Source organism: Aethalodelphis obliquidens, unplaced genomic scaffold (assembly GCF_003676395.1).
Source record: "Aethalodelphis obliquidens isolate GAN/ISIS:26980383/991018 unplaced genomic scaffold, ASM367639v1 scaffold41, whole genome shotgun sequence".
NCBI lineage: Eukaryota > Metazoa > Chordata > Mammalia > Artiodactyla > Delphinidae > Aethalodelphis > Aethalodelphis obliquidens.
The window spans coordinates 15,115,766-15,136,882 of NW_020837985.1; the positions used below are offsets into that span (position 1 = coordinate 15,115,766).

A 21,117-nucleotide genomic window follows, 5' to 3' on the forward strand; every position below is an offset into this window, starting at 1 on the left:
CTCAAACCCGTGTCCCCTGCATTCACAGGCAGATTCTTAACCACTGGGCCATCAGGGAAGCCCTGATTCACAATTTTTAAAGGTTATACTCCATTTACAGTTATTATAAAGCATTGGCTATATTCCCCATGTTGTACAATATATCCTTGTAGTTTATTTTATTAATAGTTTGTACGTCTTACTCCCCTACCCCTATACTGCCCCTCCCCAATCCCTCTCCCCAGTGGTAATCACTAGTTTGTTCTCTATATCAGTGAGGCTTTTTCGTTTTTGTTATATTCACTAGTTTGTTGTATTTTTTCAGGTTCCACATGTAAGTGATAACATACAGTATTGTCTTTCTTTGTCTGACTTATTTCACTTAGCATAATGCCCTCCAAGTCCATCCATGTCGCTGCAAGTGGCAAATTTTTGTTCTTTTTAGTGAGACATCTATCCTTTTTAATATAGTTAATCAAAGAAGAAATGCTGAAAAGTTTGCATATTTTGATAAGCCACTTAGAATTCATGAGTAGACAAAAATGTAAAATGCTTCCTTACCATCCCAATTCCCAACACCCTACTTGCCCCCCGCTAAAAAAAATATCTATGATATGCCAAAACAGGTAGAAAGAAAAAAATCCCCTCCTCTCCTTACTCTGAATGTAAAAACCACAGGAAAAGTCGTCTCCCTACTTTTAGGGACAGGAATGGACCAATTTCCCTATTTTTACAAGTATTTGCTGAAACCACACTCTTTCCGTAGCATGAGCCAGGAACACATGATTGGCAACTACCTGCAGAGCTCTGCAGATACAGTGGTAACGCAAGTCAGCATGGGCGATACATACACGCTGAATACACGCATCGTGGTCGACACGTGGCTGACAGCACAGAAAGGAAGCACAGTGCTGCGGGCAGGTCCGCGGGCAGGTCCGCGGGCAGTTGAGCAGGCAGCACGACGCTCCTCGCTATGAAAGCACGACCCACATGCAGGAGCGCAAGGGCTAAGACTTACTGCAAAGGAACCTGAAAACTCGATAACCACCGTATGAAACCTTGGGCAAGTTTCTTAACATCTCTAAGACCCGTTTCTCATCTACAAAACGTGAATAGTAACTGCTACCTTCCTGAATTACTATAAAAAATTAAATAATATTCTAACTCACACAACAACTGACACATAAATGGCAGCTATTATGATTATTACATTCACCCGAAGTTCCTGAATCACAATGTGAGACTGGAAAGATAAAGATAAAGATGCACTCTTCAGAGAGCTGTGCGTATGAAACTGGAGGCTCACACAGCAGGTAATGTGCACACACTGGACGCACTGAACTAAATGCAGGTGCAGGGTCCCGACCACGCATGAAAACTACCAGGTGTTTACATAAGAGGTGCCCTGGAGTTGGCAATCATGAAAGCCTCTGTGGACCTTATTTCTTACGATTTTGCCTCAGCGTTTCAAATGCACTGACACTTCTTTGCAAAAGGATCTAATCTAATCACCCTTGGTCTCGCATGACCTCATCACGGACGCCTTATTTTCCTCCAGGATGCTACAGCTATGCCATACAAATTAGACTGGTGCGTACACACCTCAGTGACATTTTCCACCCACTCTGCTTGCCACATTCCCAGTGCAGCCAAATGTGGAACAGCTTCTGGACAGCTTCTTAAATGCCCTGTTCTTGCCTGACAAACGGAGCGTAGCTTCAGCACAGTCCGGCGCCAATGACTGGTTTGGACAGCCAGAGGCCAATTTTATTTTTTGTGACAGGTGCTCTATAAGGATTTTTTTCCATGAATCAATACATGAAATCAACAGTTTAAGATTATCACTTGGATTCAAGTGTCCTGATATCTCCTATGCTCAGGTTTTAGGACAACATTAAAAATTTACATCAGACGTTTAACAATCTGAATCACATTTCCCATGTAAACCTGTTTAAATCTCTTAAGGGTAGAGTCTGTAACTCAGTTAATATGTACAGTCTCTGTACAATCTAGGTCCATCTCTGTGCTTATTCTTGCACTTTCTCTACCTGGATTGCCCTTCCACAGCTACAGCCAGCCCTTCTTCTCTTCCCCTGCAGGCTCCCCCAGGAAGACAGTCGTCCCCTCCCTCTGCACTTCCCACCATACTTTTCTCCATCAACGTTTCTACCTTGTTTCCCTGCTCCTGCCCCATCTGCCCTATGTTCTTCAAGCCAGGCACCGTTCCCAGCAGGCAGGAGGAACATCTGTCCAGAGGAGGCAGGGAAAGGGCAGGTGTGCCCGGGGGTGAGACAGAATTAAAATACTTGATCAGCCTTACTTACAGAGCTAGTAGAGGAGGTGAGAACTCTTAGCCAGACTTAAGAATATTAAGCAAACAGGAAAAAAATGTGGCCATTAGAGGTCCAAGAAAGCAGGAAAACAAAAAGTTGAACAAAAAAGGAAACGTAATCACACTGAATTAACTGGCTCAACAGTGAGCAATGTTTACAAAGTCAAGAAAAATTAAAAACTAAATTATGGGTCTAAACAAAAATTGTGATTTAACTATATAGCAAAGTTGAAAATGTAACTTTTTCTAAAATTGATGCATCAGTGACTCCTGACTAGTACAGAAATATAGTTAGGAAACATGGATGCAAATGCTAAAAGAAACGTCTAAAGCAGAGGATTCCAGGGGCCTCCAGGAGGGGGGCACGAGATGCTTAAAAGATGTCTTTATTCCAAAATGGGGGTCTTCAGAGGGTCTCAAGGCAGCCTTCCTTCTGTCTACCACCTTCCCACAAACCATTAACCCTGAAAATGGTCTCCATACATATTTCAGCAACTCCGCTCCTCCAAAACTTTGCTTTGCTTTCTTAGGGTTGCGGTTGTAAACTCCTCCATCCCAAGTCCCTGCCTTCTAGCCCAACACCCCAAAACACAGCAAGAACCAAGAGCCAGCTCTGGTAAAGCAGCTTCTGGAGCAGAGCCATTCTGCAGGGGCTCAGGTGGGCCAGGGGCTTATGATGGGGCACTCAGGTAGATCCAGGGGCCTGGACCTCAGCATCACAGCTCTGGACTCACTCTGGGGGAGGCCAGAATTACTCATGTGGTCTGACTGTTTGTCTGGAGCTGGGGGAAACAATTACAGGAACACTGGTTAGAAGGTTATTTTCCTAGGCTTATATATTTTCAAACACTGGGGGAGAAAAAAAAAAAAAGAGCCAACGCAGAATCAGTAGATTATGTCTTGGTGCTAAAAGCTCCACGGAGCTGGGGCAGAGGCTCTTGGTCCATCAGGAGCTGGCCTGGCATCTCACCACCCTCCCGTCAGGCTTTTCTTCCACTGTGTATTATATCAAGAAGAAGATTTTTGAGTAACTTCTACTAAATACTGCCCCCTCATGTAACCGTCTTGTGCTGTACCAAGATGAGATATTTTTAAGCGCTAATGCTGCTGAAAAGCTACACTTGATATTCTGCCTCTTGTTTGGATCTACTAAGAGAACTTATTTTGTGCCAAGCATTAAATATTCCTTCATTCAGCATTTAGCAAAAACCACCTACAGGTCAAGCAGAAAAGATGCAGAGGTGAAATAAAATCTTTTTTATTTCGAAGACTCTAGGAAACAGACTTTCACCCAAATAAATGTTACAGTTACAGGAAGAAACATATAATCTGGACTGGGAGGAGGGAATGAAACAAGGCTGTCACCTCACGACCTGCGACACAATCACACCTGGCACAGCCATGCAGAAGAGGCTCCTCTGACAGCCAATAAAGAGCAGCAGGGATTGGAAAAACAGGAGTAAGACTTACGGGCCTTGCTAGGAAATTGAAACTGCATGACATAATTTCCCTTCCCTAATACCTAGCCTCCGTAGAAACAGAAGTGGCTTGGGAAGAAAGAGAACAAAGGAGGAAAGTGAGCTGACCTTCAGAAGGAAATGGAAAAACCACCAGGGCCCTGCCACTTGGACATCCAAGACAAGGACACTGGCCAAAGTGAAATTCAACACAGTTATAAACTGTCATGAATACTGAATCCATGAAGTCCAAGTTCATGAGGCTTTTACCGACACAACATATTGGTACAACAAAGTGCTTACCAATGCCAATACCCCAGGAGAGATGTATGAATCGTCTACCAACTGTCTGTCCTTGATTTACCACTAAACTAACCAGAAAGAGCAGTCTTTGGAAATGACAAACTGGGATAGAATCTCAAGTTTACAACTTCCCAGCGGTGGAGCATGAAACAAATTCCGAAGTTACAAATTACAAAGAGCCCAGTCTTCCTCTCATTAAAACGGGAAAACTCCCACGGAGTAACTGCTAACATTTCTGAGTGCTGAGCACCTTACACACCTCTCACCACCCTGGGAGGTGCTATCAAAACACCGTTTGTTGGATGGGAAAGCTAGGTTTAGGTAGCTAGTCAAGAGTTAGTAAGTAGCTAAGTTGCCATCTGAATCCAGAGCCCACGACAATCAGGTACCAGAGGAAAGGGCACAAGCTCTGAACCAGACTGAGTCTGAATCCCAGCTTTGCATTTGCTAGCTTAGTAACTTTTAACCTCTCTGCACTTAAGTTATGCAAACGTGAAAGAGGGGAGAGGAGAGGAGCAACCTCACTCACGGGGTTATTGTGAGGACCCATCAGCAGCTATGACTTGGTGTTTATAAGGCACCAGGCACTACTCTAAAGCATGCGATGTTACTGTTGTTGTTAATCATTATTATTACACTATCTCAGCAAAAATATATACATAGTATCTACACAGAGAAGGTACTACATAACTTCTGTTCTTTCTCTCACTTACTCTGCAAAATTCACTACCTTTTGTTAGTTTCTACTGTGTGTCAAAGAAACCCTAAGACAGGGGAAAGAAAAATCAAAGCAAAACAAAAACCAAGACACAAGTGTGGCAAGAGAATCAGACTCACAGTTCAGAAGGCCGCCATAACTCTGTGACGGAGTCAAACGATGATTTACAAATACTCCTAGCTTCTCTTTCCTCTTTCCATAGCGGTCAGAAAGAACCTGACAAGAAAAGACAACGTGTGTTTATAAAATCGTCTTCACTACCACTTCTGCAAAGCTCTATTGTGTTCATCCCCTCACAGTCAGCTTCAATACCTACCACGCATACCGTGCCAGACCTGGAATGAGGGATAAAAACATGTTATCAAGTCCCTGTCTCCAAACCTACATTCCAGTTAAGAAAATAATGTGGAAAACTGAAAACTATTAAACCATACCAAGAAGCATATATTAATGAGTCACAAAGTTAGCGAATAAGTTCAGGGTAAGATCACCAACAATATATACATCTATTTCATCCTCTCCCACCAAAACCACACTAAAGAGATATAAAAAAATTTTAAAAACAAAACATACCTCAGGCAGAACTGAAAGGAGAAAAAGAAAGGGAATTCTGGAAGCTGTGAGAAAAGTTTCTCACATGGAAGATAAAAACCAAAACAAAATAAGAAAAAAAACTTGGAGGAAACGGAAACTATGAAAGATTGTAAGCATAGTAAATGACTCAGCAGGCCAAGAAAGCCAGATGCTAAGCCAGCAGTGGAAAAAACTAAGACCCAATTCCATTTACACATCGGTATCCCAGAAGACTCAGAACTGGCAGCACCCGTGCAGCCAACTGAGGGTGAGGAAGGTGGAGGCCTAACACAGAGGAGCAGGTGAAGCTGCTTAAGCCACAGCCAGAACCTCAACACCATCTCTGACACAGACTGGACGGTCACTCCGTGGTCTCTGGACTGAAGTCCCCCTGTCCAGCTGCACTAACACAGGCGGACTTCATCAGCGTACATAACTCAACGGTGGATGCTTCAGCTTCCCACCACCCACCCACTCAGCCCCCAGAATTCTACAGATAAGAGTCTGGGGAATCTGTTCAGGCCAAGGAGAAAGACCTAAAGATACACTGGGGATTCCCCAACAAATGGTCCACCCAGAATATCCTGATGTAAAAGTCAAAAGGCCCAGTCCATGGCAGACGGAAGGACGGGGGTGGGAGGGTGGGAGGGAAGGAAGCAAGGAGGGAAATAACTTGAAAGAAACAGAAACTATACAATCAATAACCTAGAGATAAGAAGACACTACAATCAATAAACAAAAACAGGATGTTCTATGAAATATTACTCAGCCATAAAAAGAAACGAAATTGAGCTATTTGTAATGAGGTGCATAGACCTAGAGTCTGTCATACAGAGTGAAGTAAGTCAGAAAGAGAAAGACAAATACCATATGCTAACACATATATATGGAATTTAAGGAAAAAAAATGTCTTGAAGAACCTAGGGGTAAGACAGGAATAAAGACACAGACCTACTAGAGAACGGACTTGAGGATATGGGGAGGGGGAAGGGTGAGCTGTGACAAAGAAAGAGAGAGGCATGGACATATATACACTACCAAACGTAAGGTAGATAGCTAGTAGGAAGCAGCCGCATAGCACAGGGAGATCAGCTCTGCTTTGTGATAAGAGAGAAGAGATATGGGAACATATGTATATGTATAACTGATTCACTTTGTTATAAAGCAGAAACTAACACACCATTGTAAAGCAATTATACCCCAATAAAGATGTGTAAAAAAAAAAAAAAACAGGATGTTCTTTTAAAAGAACAAAAGAAGTACTCTTGGATATTAAAGAAGCTTAGCACAGAAATAAAAAACTAAAGAAGAAGGTTAAGTCAAATTGAAGACATTTCTCTGAAAGCAAAATAAAAAGGAAGGAAGAAAGGAAGGGAGGAAGGGAGGGAGGGAGGGAGGGAGGGAGGGAGGGAAGGTGGGAAGAAAAGTATACTGGAGTGAAAGTATAAGAAAATTACAGAACTTGTCTATAACACCCAAGTTGTGGATAACAAGACTTCCAGAAAGACAGAACAAGGAAACAGAAGGGAGAAAATCTTCAGCACAATAACTTGAAAACATTTTCCCATAGCTGAGGGATAAAAGTTACCAGAATGAAGGTCCCCACTAGACAAGCAGAACAGTAGATGAAAAGAGACCCACACTTCATGCCATTTAAAAAGACTTGGACAATTTTTTTAATTCCTACAAGCTTCTAAAGATGGAAAGAAAAAAGTTACATACAAAGAATAAAAAATTAGAATAAGCTTCTGAACTGAAAACCAGTAACATGGCGCACAGGAGGCAACGGAGCAGAGCGATGCCAACACAGAACTCCACACTGGCCACACCACCAATCACCTTCTCCATCACGCTCACTCTCCAACTTTCTGCCTCTTAAGCGTCCTACCTCAGGAAGCCACTGGAGCAAGTCCTCCACCAAAATGTGAGCATAACAAAGTAGGAGGAAGCCATGGACAAACACGAACGTCGATGCAGAGATGAGGGCATCTCCAGGGCGACAGTGAAAGGAGATTCCAGAACGGGAGCTGCGCGGCAGGACAGGACAGTCGGAGCAACGTGGCTCGTGAGAAAGGAATGTGGAAGGCTGCCGCACCTGCCCAAAGACACTGGACCACCTTTCTAAAGTGATTCACCTCTGTATGGTGTGCACCACCCAAACGAAGAAGTCAGTCAAGAAACACACACACAAGCGATACCACAAACATGAAACTCAACTCTGAAGAAAAGCCAAAGGATGAGAGCAAAGGAACGTCCAGGGGCAACACCATAGGAAAAGGCGTAAGGAGCAACCAGCTCAGAAAAGAAGAAAACAGAGATCTCCAGGAAATCGTATCCCAGAAAGAGAATGTGAAGTCTATGTGACTGACCTTGTGGAAGATTTACTAAAAGGCTATCGGAAAGTATGGGGAAAATAAGCAGCAGGCATAAAAAGAACTAAGAACACGGGATTCAGTGGTCAGAGGAAGGTGACTATCCATCACACTTACCCTGTGCGTCTCTCTACAACGTACTCACCTACTGTCCCATCACCAATGACTTGCTTCTCTCTGCCCCTCACTGGCCTGGAGACCTTGTAGAGGGCCATTTCTCAGCGATCACGTTCCCAAACCCAGTGTAATGCTTGCTACAGCAGTGCACATGAGAGCAAGGATCTTTCTGCGTTTATTCACGTACTGAGTACCTACTCTACATACCTGGCATGCTTCTAGCGAACTATAAGTCAAAGACATACAGACTTTGCTTGGCCTTCAAGAGTCTAAACTATTTTTATTCCTGAGAAAACAAATATTTATTCTATATCCTCACCCTCCCCAAAAGATGAAAAGTTCACCAACGGCTTACAGAATTTCAACAGGCAAGTTATCACTAACGGATTGGTACCCCGAGACATGATGATGCTTTTTGACACGGCATGCATTATGTAATATGAAAAGTGTCAGCCTGGGCGTTAGGGAATCTGGCTTCTGCACGTTATGACATGAGGCCCTTATTGATCAAGCCCAATCTAACTCTCCAGAGTCCTAACATCTCTCAACATCGGTCTCCTAGGAATCCTACACTCCAGCAAAGGTAAGCTACTTCCAGTTTACAGAACACATGTGCCCTCCCTCACACCTCTATGCCATTTGCAGGTCCCTCCACCTGGATATTCCTGCCCTGGCTGAACCAGGATGCACACCTGGAGGGAGCCACGTCCCTCTCTCCTGCACTCCCCCAGCATCCCATCACTGACAGAGGGATCTCTGGAGTGACTGACACATGCCATGCATGGTACCGGGCACTGGAATACGCATCAGTCAACAGGGGAGACATGGCCCTGTCCCCAAGGACCCTTGGGGTGTAGCTTCTGGTTTAACATGCTTACTAGAGTGAATGTTAAATCCTACCCGATCTGTCAGCCTCTCCCTCCACCCAAACAGCAAGATTCTAGGGACAATGGCAGCCTCTTTCAGCTCTGCAGCCTCAGGACCGACACACTATTAAATAAAACCAAAGCTAAGGTCAAAAAAACTCCAGTTAGTGGCAGGAGGTAAGTAACACGTGCTCTTTAGAGGCCCTCTGCCTTTTCTTTTCTTTTCTTTTCTTGTTTGTTTTTGACCTCTTTTCTATTAGAGGAGTACAAACCTGAAAACTCCATTCATTGAAATGCAAGTCTCTTACAACTGGCTTTCTTCTTGCTGTGAAAGGCAAAACACTCCCCAGGTCTGGTTTTTGTTCACCACTATATACCCAATAGTATACACTGTATCAAACACGTAGAGTACTTAATCAATAAACATGTACTCGATGCATGAGTGATAATGCCTGAATAAATGAATGGATACACTAGATTTTGAGTGCCTTATAACTGCTCTTTGCTTCATACTGTATTTTAAGGAGAATTCAAGTAAGTAACAACATTTCATTTTAAGCAACAGGAGGCCTGTTCACTTGTCATGTTAGCAGTGGGAGACTCAGTGCATGCTGAGTTCCAGCACTCCTGTCTATCACATGAGCCAATCTATCTTTATTAAGAACATGAAGCTATGCATTTTAACTATAAAACTGATAAAATATAAGCATAAAAATTTGAACCAGTTCAAATAGAGCAGAAAACTAGATATTTCCCAAACTGTATAATTAAAATACATAAATAAAATCTTTTACTCCAGATAGATAAACAGAAACTAAGCTTGTCTCACTATACAATAAAATACACTGCCAGGTCCCTGAAGATATTTGTAAGATGGATACTCTCTACATTTTGGGCATGAATGGTGTGTTTTATGATGGGTATAAATAGACACCTGGGCTGCTCTGAACCCCTTTCCCTTTCTAACATGCAAACTAAAATTTCCCACCAGTCTCACACTCTAAATCTGTGCTTCACTAACAGGTAAAGTATTTCCTTCCATCACCTTGCTTACAGTGTTCCCATTTCAATGCACAATCCAACGTGGCCAGCTTTCTAACATCCATCTCTCAGTAAGTCTCAATAACAACCCTAACCATCATACAATGACAGCCTTTCTCCTAAGAGCTTTATAAGTACTAGCTCCTCACGCCTCTAGCTGGTTACTATTAGTGTTCCCATTTTACACAGAAGAAAGCTAAGTCTGAAAGAAATTAAGAAATTTTCAAGGTCACACAACAAGCAAGGGAGAGATCAGGGATTCAAACACTAGCTTAATAGCACTTTTAAAATCATGATGTTATCCTGTTTCCCAAATTAACCAGATAATATTACTGTTAAAACAATGAACATGATCTGGGCTTTCCAAAGCAAGCACAGCAGAAAAACTCTTCCTAAAGCTGAGTAACATTCAACATGACACACTGACAAATTATAAGTTATCTGGCTCGAATTAAGCATGTAGGCTGAACTCCTGGAGAAGAACTGGTCGTTTGATGCTAAGTGCTAAATAAGGCCGAAACCCACTATTTCTTAACCCATAACATCGTAACAATTTAAGTTAACTGTGACGGTCTCCAGTGTCCAAAATATACAACCATTTCACACAGGCTGCCCTTCCTCTAAGCTCAGTCTACCAACAGTTTTGTACGTAGGCAAGCTGCAACCTGTATTCTAAAAAATACTAGATCAGAAGTAACTTTCTGAAAAACCCAAAAATATATAAAGAATGTGAATATGATTATGAAAATCATCTGGGCAAACAAAAGCTTCTTTATGCTTCAAACTAATTTTCTAGCCAAAAATATTCTAATACTAGACTGTGGTGCTGCTCACAGGTTGGGATGCAGTGTCTCAGGCATCTCTGAGATGCTGGTACTAAACTAATGACTAAGTGAATATATTAACAAGAGAGAAGAGGTAAAGTTACTAAATTCAGAAAAAACAATATTAACAACAACACTAATAACAGATTGCCTATTATGCCTGCAGAGTAAATGATGAATATAAACTGCCTTCTAGTTCTTGGAGAAACTGATCAAACTAAATCGGAGAATGATTAAGATTAGCCTTCAGGAACTTCCCTGGCGGTCCAGTGGGTAAGACTCTGCGCTCCCAATGCAGGGGGCCCGGGTTCGATCCCTGGTGGGGGAACTAGATCCGGCATGCATGCTGCAACTAAGGCCCGGCGCAGCCTAAATAAATAAAAATAAATCTTTAAAAAAAAAGAAAAAAAAGATTAGCCTTCAAATTCCCACGACAGAAATATCTACATTGTTAGGAACTGTATTTGTTGAACATCAGGTTGATTCTTTCCTTATTTATTTATATGACTAGCCATGTACGAACTATATTATACCACATTTGTAAGAGAGTTATGATAATCTCTACCTAACAGATGAGATAACAAGATTAGAGTTTAAGCAACCTCATCCCCATCACACAGGGAGGAAGGATCAGATCTGAGACTCAAAGTAAAATCTGTCCGAAGTCCATGCTCTTAACCACTGCTCTATTTTGCACTGTGAATAACATTCCCAGAAAATTCTACTGTGCAAAAGGCTTAAAAATATTAGCAAAACACTATTCTACTCAAATTAATTAATAGGCACAGTTAATATATTCAAGACAAGTCAACCCTTCAATCATACTCAAAAGAACTAATGGTTATTACGGTATATCTAAGGGTCATTTTGTCTACCTGAGAGAGACACCAAAAGAAGGACCTATGAACCAAATTCAAGAAGTAATTAGAAGGAGCATCTCCTGTAGGGACCAAGAGAGGTAACTGATCAAGGGACAGTCATTTGGACATTAATGGCCCAGATGAAACCAGAAACCATCATTACCTGCACAATGGAAGCAGTGTGCAAGTGCAGGGTCCCAGATCTAGGTAAGGAAGAGTAAAGACACTCTATCCTGTCTCTCCTGGAGACAGCAAAGTAAACCTGGATGGAGCAACTGCAGAAGCTATTTAATGAAAAGTACACAGTAGCAGGTGGATTAGGAAAGGAGACTGGAATTCAAACCACCACCAGATTAGCAGATTTAAATATGACAAAGAGCCCCTAACAAAATACCCTAAATGTGGAGAATGTGCTCCACATATATTCGGCATAGGAAGAGCCAGGCACACTTTGATTCCCGTGGGAAAAGACAATCAAGGTAAGTCAATACTGAAATGAAACAGATGTTAGAATTAGCCCACAAAGCCTTTAAAGCAGCTATTATGCAAATAATCCTATAAACAAGCACACACCCAATATACTCAATATCACAAATTCTTTTTATCTCTTAAACCCACGGGCTTTGCCCCCCCACACACACACTCCATAGAAACTTCTCTATCCAAGATCACCAATAATCTCCAAACTGCTCGATCCAGTGGTCAGTACTCTGGCCTCACCTGAAAAGAGTCGGTCACTTCCTCTCCCCTCCTCTTGGCTCCCAGGATGCCGTCTTCCCCTGCGTTCTTCTCAGCTCACAGGTGCTTCCTCCTCTCTCTAACCAGTCAATTCCAGAGCCCCCAGGACTGTCTGTTCTCCTCTTAGCTGTGCTTACCTCCCAGGCAAGCTCACTCTGAATGCTGTCTCCTGCTAACTCTAAAATGCGTCTCTAGTTCAGACCCGCTGCCCAGCTGTTGTCCTGGACCGACTGCTGTCAACCCTGCATCGCAGCCACCACCTTCCACCTTCTCCTGTGCATCACAGAGAAGAAGCCAGAACTGGGTTTCCCAAAACCCCCTCCTGCCATGACTCAGGGCTGGAGGTAACTAATAAGAGGCACTTGTGCAAGACTGGTAAGACTAACGAGAAAAGTACTCTCAGGAGGTAGCTGTGGGCAGAAGCACAGCTGCAGGTCGATGCGTAGGGAGAAAAAAGAATTCACCAACTGTGGCAGCTAAGAGCTAGAGTGGCTTCCACAGAGAATTCCCAGTGGTTCCAGAGGGAGACCCCAGGAACCACCTGCTTCAACCACTGAGATCAGCAGCAGCGGCTCCAACTGTCCAGATCACTGCTGATTCCAGATGAGCTCCTGGGACACACTCACTGTAATGGCTGCTTCCTTGACCTTCAACCCTGCCAGCCCTATAGCAACAGAAGTGATGGATTCTAGTTCCTATATTGAAAAAAAGTCTAGAGTGGCTTCTGTTTTCCTGACCAAACCGTGACAGATGCACTGTATGCTCTGAGCTGCTAGCCCACTCAGAGCAGTGAAACGTCGCCAAAGAGAGCGGCGTAAACTGCCCAGCAGACCCCTCGAAGCTCAGGCGTGGCCTTCCGACACGACCCTTCCGCACGCGTTCAACGCCCCCTCAGCCAACTGCTGAGGGTGTCATCCCTAACCCTTCCTCCCACGCTCCCCACCCAATCTGGTCGCCTTTTCCTGCAAAACACGCCCCGAAACTGCCCTTGGTGTCACATCCCCCAGCACCAGGCTGACCGGAGCCGAAAGATGACGGCAGCAGCCACACCCACTCAGCACTGGCCTCCCTGCTCCCGCCCTGGCCACTCCAGCGCCTGTTCCCAACGCCGCACGTGACTCGGACTCTCAATCAGACGCACCACTTCTCTGCTCAAGATCCTAGACAGTCCCTCAGTTTACACGGATGTTTGCACAGCCAAAGAAATGTGCTGAGAAAAAAACAAACCTGCTTAAGACTATCAGCCTTTCAGCAAGAACAGCTGCTCAAAGCGTTGAGGACATGGGAAACAACATCAATAATCAATTAAAGAACAAGGCAAATGATTCTGGGTGGCTTTCCTTGGCTGTTGATGCGTCAACAGATGGTTCCCACACTGCTCGGCTATTTATTCAAGGAGCCAGTGGTACTGAGGAACTGGCCTCCAGGAATAGTGTATGTGGAACTACAGGTGAGAATATTTTCAAAGAACTGGAGAAAGCACTAATTTAGTACAACCTGAAGTGGAATACAAATGATGACAGTAAAAATACATGGGGAGGGACTTCGCTGGTGGTCCAGTGGCTAAGGCTCCGCACTCCCAATGCAGGGGGCCCAGGTTCGATCTCTGGTCAGGGAACTAGATCCCGCATGCATGCCGCAACCAAGAGTTCTCATGTCGCAACTAAAGATCCCATATACTGCAACTAAGACCCAGCACAGCCAAATAAATATTTTTTAAAAAATACATGGGAAGCAGAAGAAAAGGGCTGGCTGGACAAATTTACAAAGATTATGAAAATGTAAGCTATACATTTACAGCTTTTAAAACCTGTAAAGCTTTTTTTTTTTTTTTTTTTTTTTTGCGGTACGCAGGCCTCACTGTTGTGGCCTCTCCCATTGCCGAGCACAGGCTCCGGACGCGCAGGCTCAGCAGCCATGGCTCACGGGCCCAGCCGCTCCGCGGCATGTGGGATCTTCCTGCACCGGGGCACAAACCTGTGTCCCCTGCATCGGCAGGCGGACTCTCAACCACTGCACCACCAGGGAAGCCTTAAAACCTGTAAAGCTTTTAAACATAGTTATTTAAACTATGGTTATTCATTGTATTCTTCATCGGCACGTACTCTGTGCAAAGTATTTTAATCTGTTATGTGTTACTGAACCAGTAGCATCAACAGCGAACTTCACTGAAACATCCTGACTTGTCCTCCCATACAGCAGTTTAATGATTGGGGGAAGGTTTTGTTGTGACTTGTTGACCTCAGAGCCATGACTGAAATTTTTCTGAAAAAGACCTTCCTTCAATTATCACTGTTAATCGAAAAATTGTATTCAATGGAATTAGCTGTTGCTAAAGACTTGATAACATTTCTTAATGAATTCAACCTAAAATTACAAGGCACAAGAGTGCTTATATGAGAGACTTCTACTGCAGTAAAGTCATTTCAATGACAGCCAATGTTTGAATCACAAGTAACACCACGCTTCTTTACACTCTCTGCTATCAAAAGTTACGACGACAAGCGAGATTTCCATTCCCACACAAATTCACAGCAGTTACATTTCTGAGTTTAAGCTACAGCAGCATTTTTTGAACCTTGATGCAAGTATAATGAAAATTTACATATTTCAAAATCCATTTAACTATGCAGTTGAGGCCGCCCTCTAACCATCAACTGGAGGTGATTAATCTGCAATATAATGGCATGCTAAAAGGCAAATATCAAGAAGAACCTAATAGGATTCTATAAATGCCTTCCAAGCAATGAATATGCTCAATTAAAATGATATACTCCTGCACTGATATCAGGATCTGAGAGTACCTATCGGCATAAAGACATTTGCAAAGGTGAAACACATAAAACCTCCTGGGCACATCAGCGTTAAGAGATGAATATCTGTAATTGACTCCAATGACAGGAAGCAGTAACTTCAAAACTCCAATTAAAGAAAGTGTTATCCCCTTCCTCCCCCAGAAGAGAATCCCATTCTTCTCATTAGTGGACCTGTATTATAAAAAAAATTATATTCAGTTATAATTTGAATTCTGTCCATGAAAAATTTGTAGAAATTCTGTGTTCTCCCTTTTTATAGAAGTATTTACATAATATCCTTGATTTTGCCTATTAGTCTGAAAAACCTAAGATATTTCCTTTTATGGAAACTGTGTGCCTTTACAGAAATGCTTGACAATCCGTTTTAGTCAACTAAATCCCCCTGTCTTCTACACACAGGTACAGTTAAGACATATTTGACCCATCTTCAACTTTCTCAGTTGATCTTTTTTGATTTATGTCTGCATTTTACATTTATTCCTGATAAATTTTAATTTTACCTTATTGATTTCAGCACTTCATTACAACCTGTCAAAATATTTTAAAATTCTGATCCTAAAAGTGAGCTGTCTCCCAGCATGACTCCTGATCTTTATTCAAGTCCCTTATAAAAACATTAGGACAGGTGTCAAGGATGACACACTTCTGGAGACATCTTTACTTTGGTGTAGAAATTCTGATTTTTCAGTTTTGTGGTGAATTATACTGCGTGTGGCTGCAACATATATCTATCTGAAGGCAATAATTCCTTGAACTCCATAGTAATGACAGAAATAATAATTAACCTCTCTAGGCTTTGTGCAGTAAAGCATGAACCTGGCCCAGGGAAAGGTCTTGCCCGCACACAGCTCCTGGGAAGTCACCTCTGAGCCCTCAGAACCTCCTGCCTGATTAGGCCGCCTTAATTTAGCTGGTGGCCTGAGGTCACACATTCCTAGGAAGAAACTACACTCATTTTTGGTGCTAGCAAATCCTACTTAAAGGTGACACCTGTCCATCTCTCACAGCCATGTGACTATTAAGAGATGCCTAACAGTATGTAAACTTCAGCTCTAACGTACAATAGCACGTTGAAAACATTCCAAGACGGTTGGAGTCCCACACACCTGGCCAGCCTTCTATGTACCAAAAACGTGTCTTGTTTTGTCTCTGGAGGGGAGGAAAGGCTGGGGATACAGTTCCACTTCGGAGGGGCTGCATGTGTTTGGGGTTTAGCTGGCAGTTTGGGATGTATTACATTTAAAGTAAAACCCCTGTGATGTGGGATGATTAGCTTAAACCTTTGCAGAGTGCCAGAAGTATACAATCTAAGAACAAGGAGCCACACCCCTGGGTGCTGGGCTCCCTTTTAATAATCCAACAAGAGCCCTAGAGTTCTCTCTCCAGGGAAAAACAACACACATCTACACACAATTCTGCTTACAACTTAATTTCTGGGGCTCATGGACCTAGGAAACAATGTTTCCTCCTCAAAGCAACTGTGATCCCTAGTAAACTCAAGAGCAAAGAGAGCTTCATGAACTTGTCACCCCAGGAGAAATCTGGGAGCTGTCCCAGAGTTACCCTGGGCCCCTCTCGCGGCCCTGCCGTGTCATTTGCCTGGTCAAGGCCTGGAGATTAACTCAGAAACGGGCTTCAAATCAGTCCCCTTCTCTCCCGTTCCTCAGTCGTGCCCTTGATCAAGGCTTTCTTCATTTATCTGTACAACATAATTGTATGATTAAAAGAACACAAGCTGTGGAACTGGACCATCTGAACTCTGCCCGTCACTTTACTAGCAAGTGACACCGGGCAGCCGTTTCTTGAGTGACAAACGTGTGCTTCTTCCCCCTTCTCAACTGCTTTACTGTAACACCGCCCACGCTGATCCAGTCCAAACCTCCTCCAACCATACAAATCTGTTCTATATCAGAATCAAGTACAAACTGCTTTGATCCTGCCTCTAACGCCAACTTCACCTCCTCCTCTACCCAACCTGTCCTGTACTCCAGATTTGACAGAGACATTCAGCTCCACAAACCCTAGCCCGTCACGCCTCCACACCATTGCAAAGGGCGGGTCCTGTCTTGAAGGCCCTTTCTGCTTCCCAATTTCCACTCGACTTCTACAGATCCTTTCAGACAGTTAGAACCTGCAGAGGCCACTGCATCTGGTCCACAACCAGTTTTTGTATGGTTCCTTGGCTAAGAATGCATTTTACTTTTGTAAAGGGTTAAAGAGGGAAAAAAAATATGTGACAGGCGATATGCGGCCTGCAAAGCCTGAAGTGTTCACCATCTGGCCTTTAACAGAGAAAGTCTGCCAACACCACAGCTTGACCATCAATGGGGACACGCCCTCCCAGTCCTTAGAGCCCCTGCTGTGACACAGCCACTGACCTGAACCAGTCCCACTCCCCTCTTGTCTGTATCACCAGGGCTTAATACTGTATGAGGCACAAGACAGGTGTTTAATAAATGCTGAACAAATGAATGAACTGACTAGACGAGCTCAAAAACAAACCAGGGAAACATGTAAGTGGAAAAGACTTAGCCTTTAGTAGTAAAACACTACGTAAGTCAGGTAAAGATCATGATCCTAGCACTTCACATTTGTCCAAGCTTTACACTGTAGCTGCATAAATACCCTCAATGGCTGCGATTATAAATACTAGACTTTATAGGTAAGGACACCGAGACTCACAGAACCTAAACAACTTGTCAAAAGTCACCTGACAAAAGGCAGAGAGGCAATATCTGAACCCAGGTCTTCTGCTTCCCAGATGAGATACTCTTTCTTTTAAAAAGACCTGCCTCCCCACACAAACCATGATGCCCAGACCCCTTCAATTACCAATACCTGAGATGTTAGGGGAGGGATAAAATTTAATTTCTGACTCATTATTTAATTTTGATAATTTTCAAGTCAATGCTACTTTTTGTAAACAAAACAAAAATGAAATGGATACACAAAATAAGCGCTAGGCTAAAAGACCCTGGTATAACCACAAACTAAAATTTTCTTTCTTTCCTTTTCTTCAACCAGTCCTTAAGAAAGTAAAATTAAACAGCTTAATTAACAAATGCCACTGAAAGGAAGCAGCTGCAGGCACAGCATGAACCCCTGCCCATCGGCTAAGCTGAAACAAACTGGCAGTCGAGGCAGTCACCTGTCCTCAAGCTTCAGCTTGGACAGAACAGAGTCCAAGAGCTGAAAACGTACATTAACACCTCGACTTCAGGCAGGAAATAAAACAAGTATTTCCAGAGGCAGAAATGAAATATAAGAAACTCTATCAAATAAAAAAATTTAGTCTAATCTATTAATCTAATCTTCTTGCAAAACCAAGGTATAAATTATGCATAGCTGGAATTTAAGTACCTAGGTGTCCAGAAGTTTCTGAGTCAGGACCAAGATGTAGCCAAACTAAACTAGGATGTGGGTCTATTAAAGATAGTATTAATTTCAAAGAAGTGGTTCCATACAGAACACATTTTCTTACTACAACCCCCTTTTAGAAATAAGTCACAACAAGGTACATGAAAAAAATTCACTCATTTGGAATTTATCAAACACTAAAATAAATCATAAGTCATCAAAGGAATTTTAATGGAAATTAGAAAATATAGGGAATTCCCTGATGGGCCAGTGGTTAGGATTCCATGCTTTCACTGCCGAGGGCCCGGGTTCAATCCCTGGTCAGGGAACTAACATCCTACCAGCCATGCAGAGTGGTCAAAAGAAAAGAAATATACCTAAATATTGAACATATTTATTGAATGGAACAATAAATGTTTTATGAATAAATAATAAAAATACCTCACATCAAATTGTAGCCCTTGGGCAAAGAAAGATTCCTTAAATGAGATGCCAAAAAAACTAATCATAAAGAAAAAGACTGGGGCTTCCCTGGTGGCGCAGTGGTTAAGAATCCTCCTGCCAATGCAGGAGACACGGGTTCGAGCCCTGGTCCAGGAAGATCCTACATGCCGCAGAGCAGCTAAGCCCGTGCGCCACAACTACTGAGCCTGCGCACTAGAGCCTGCGTGCCACAACTACTGAGCCCATGTGGCACAACTACTGAAGCCCACGTGCCTAGAGCCCGTGCTCTGCAACAAGAGAAGCCACCGCAGCGAGAAGCCGGCGCACTGCAATGAAGAGTAGCCCCCGCTCACCTCAACTAGAGAAAGCCTGCGCGCAGCAACGAAGACCCAACACAGCCAAAAATTAATTAATTTAAGAAAAAGCAAAAGACTGATAAAGTCAACGATATTAAAATTAAGAACTTAGTTCCAAGACACCTCAAAAGTAAAAAGACAAACCAGAAACTGGAAGAAAATATTCACAACTTATAATGACAAAGGATAGTAATCCACACGTAGAAAGAACACCTACAAGTCAATAAGAAAAACATAAGAAATTAGGTCAATGTTTTCACAGGTCCTTCATAGAAGAGAGAAGAGATATGACCAATATATTAAAGGAGTATCAACAAAGTTAGTAATAAGAGAAATTCAATTTAAAGCCACAAGATATTATTACATAACCACCAGAATGGTAAAACTGAAAAAAAGACAAAATAAACTACTAGCAAGGATGCAGAGCAACCAGGAGTGGGATGTAAATTGGCAGGGGTACTCTAAAAGCAATCTGGCAGTAAGCAGTCAAGCTGAAGGCTGGCCAGCCCAGAACCGGCATCACACTCCCACGTGGGCAGGCTGGACACATCCACACACGTGGGCAGCCAAAGACGTGTCAGCAGCGCTTGCAAGAGCAAGGCGGCAAACCACACAAATGCCCATCAACTGGAGACAAGGTTACGCAACAGTGAAAGTGAACGTACTGATCACTTACGGCACCTCCTACGGGTCTCAATCACAGTGCTGAGTGGGAAAAGGCAAGTCACGTGTAGTGTGATTCCCTAATAGAAAGTTCAACACAGACAAAACTAACACAAAAATAAGAAATGATAAACGCAACATGCATTCAGTGACCGCTGTTTTAAATGCTGGGGATACAGTAGTGAACAGACATTTTGCCCTGAGATTTTCTGTCACAGCCAAGTGACAAAGAAAATAAAAGTGAGTAAAATACAAATGACACCAGGCCTTGAAGAAGGAGGCTGTAGCTAAGGGGGCTGAGGGCAGGATAGCTATGCAGGCTTCACGATGCGGGAGGCGGGCTGCGGTGGGCAGCAGGCGGGCCTTCCGGGTGGGGACGCTCCACCGCTGCAGCTGGGCCGCAGGTGCTAGGCTTGCTTTACTCTTCTCTACACCAGGGTGGCCCCACTGCTTGTTTTTGTGCAGCCCATGAGCTAAGAAAGGTTTTTACACTGCATATGATTAAAGAAATTATTAAAAGAATAATAACATTTTGTTGCATGTGAAATTACATGAAATTCAAATTTCAGGGTTCAGAAATAAAGTTGTACTGGAACACAGACAACTCACTCCTTTAACACAGCTGCTTTTGTGCCAGAATGGCAGGGCTGAGTACTGGGGACAGAAGCTGTAGGTGGCCTGCAGAGCCCAAATGTGTCCTGTCTGGGCCAGTACGAGGAAGCTCACCTCTGCGGACTCGGGTACCTTCCTCTGGGAGATCAGAGCACTCTTGATCTACACCTTACACACATCTTACACATGTTCTTCTGTATCTCTTCAATGTTTAATAAAATCATTTTTTGAAAAAGACTAATACACTAAGTGTATCTCTCTAATGAACCTTGTTCTATTAAAGCTTCATGCTGCTTCTCCATCCTAATGACTAAGTTTTAAAAAACAAGATATGTACTGCTATCAGGAGCATTAAAGCAAGACAGCAAAGCAAACTACTGTTTATTTTGACTCAAGTACAAGAAAAACAGAAAGGGAGGGAGGGAGGGAGGGAAGGAAGGAAGGAAGGAAGGAAGGAAGGAAGGAAGGAAGGAAGGAAGGAAGGAAGGAGGGAGGGAGGGAGGGAGGAAGGAAGGAGGGAGGGAGGGAGGGAGGGAGGGAGGGAGGAAGTGACGGAGGGAGAGAAGGAGGGAGGGAGGGAAGGAGGGAGGGAAAGAAGGAAGGAAGGAAGGAAGTAGGGAGGAGGGAGGGAGGGGGGAGTGGGGAGGGAGGAGGGAGGAGGGAGGAGGGAGGAGGGAGGAGGGAGGAGG

General features: G+C 43.3%; 1 protein-coding gene across 15 annotated transcripts in view; it reads right to left on the reverse strand.

The window, feature by feature from the left end:
- The window catches only part of PTK2 (protein tyrosine kinase 2), a 253,726-nt gene that overhangs the window by 218,055 nt on the left and 14,554 nt on the right, over positions 1-21,117 (reverse strand). For 10 of the 15 annotated variants that reach the window (XM_027077985.1, XM_027077983.1, XM_027077984.1 and 7 more), the window contains exon 2: positions 4,909-5,005. The exons of 4 other annotated variants lie outside the window; for them this stretch is intronic. The gene's annotated coding sequence lies outside the window, so the exon portion shown is untranslated. Of the gene's footprint in view, positions 1-4,908; positions 5,006-12,162; positions 12,289-21,117 lie in introns of those variants that run through there. One more of the 15 variants, XM_027077975.1, reaches the window with a different exon arrangement.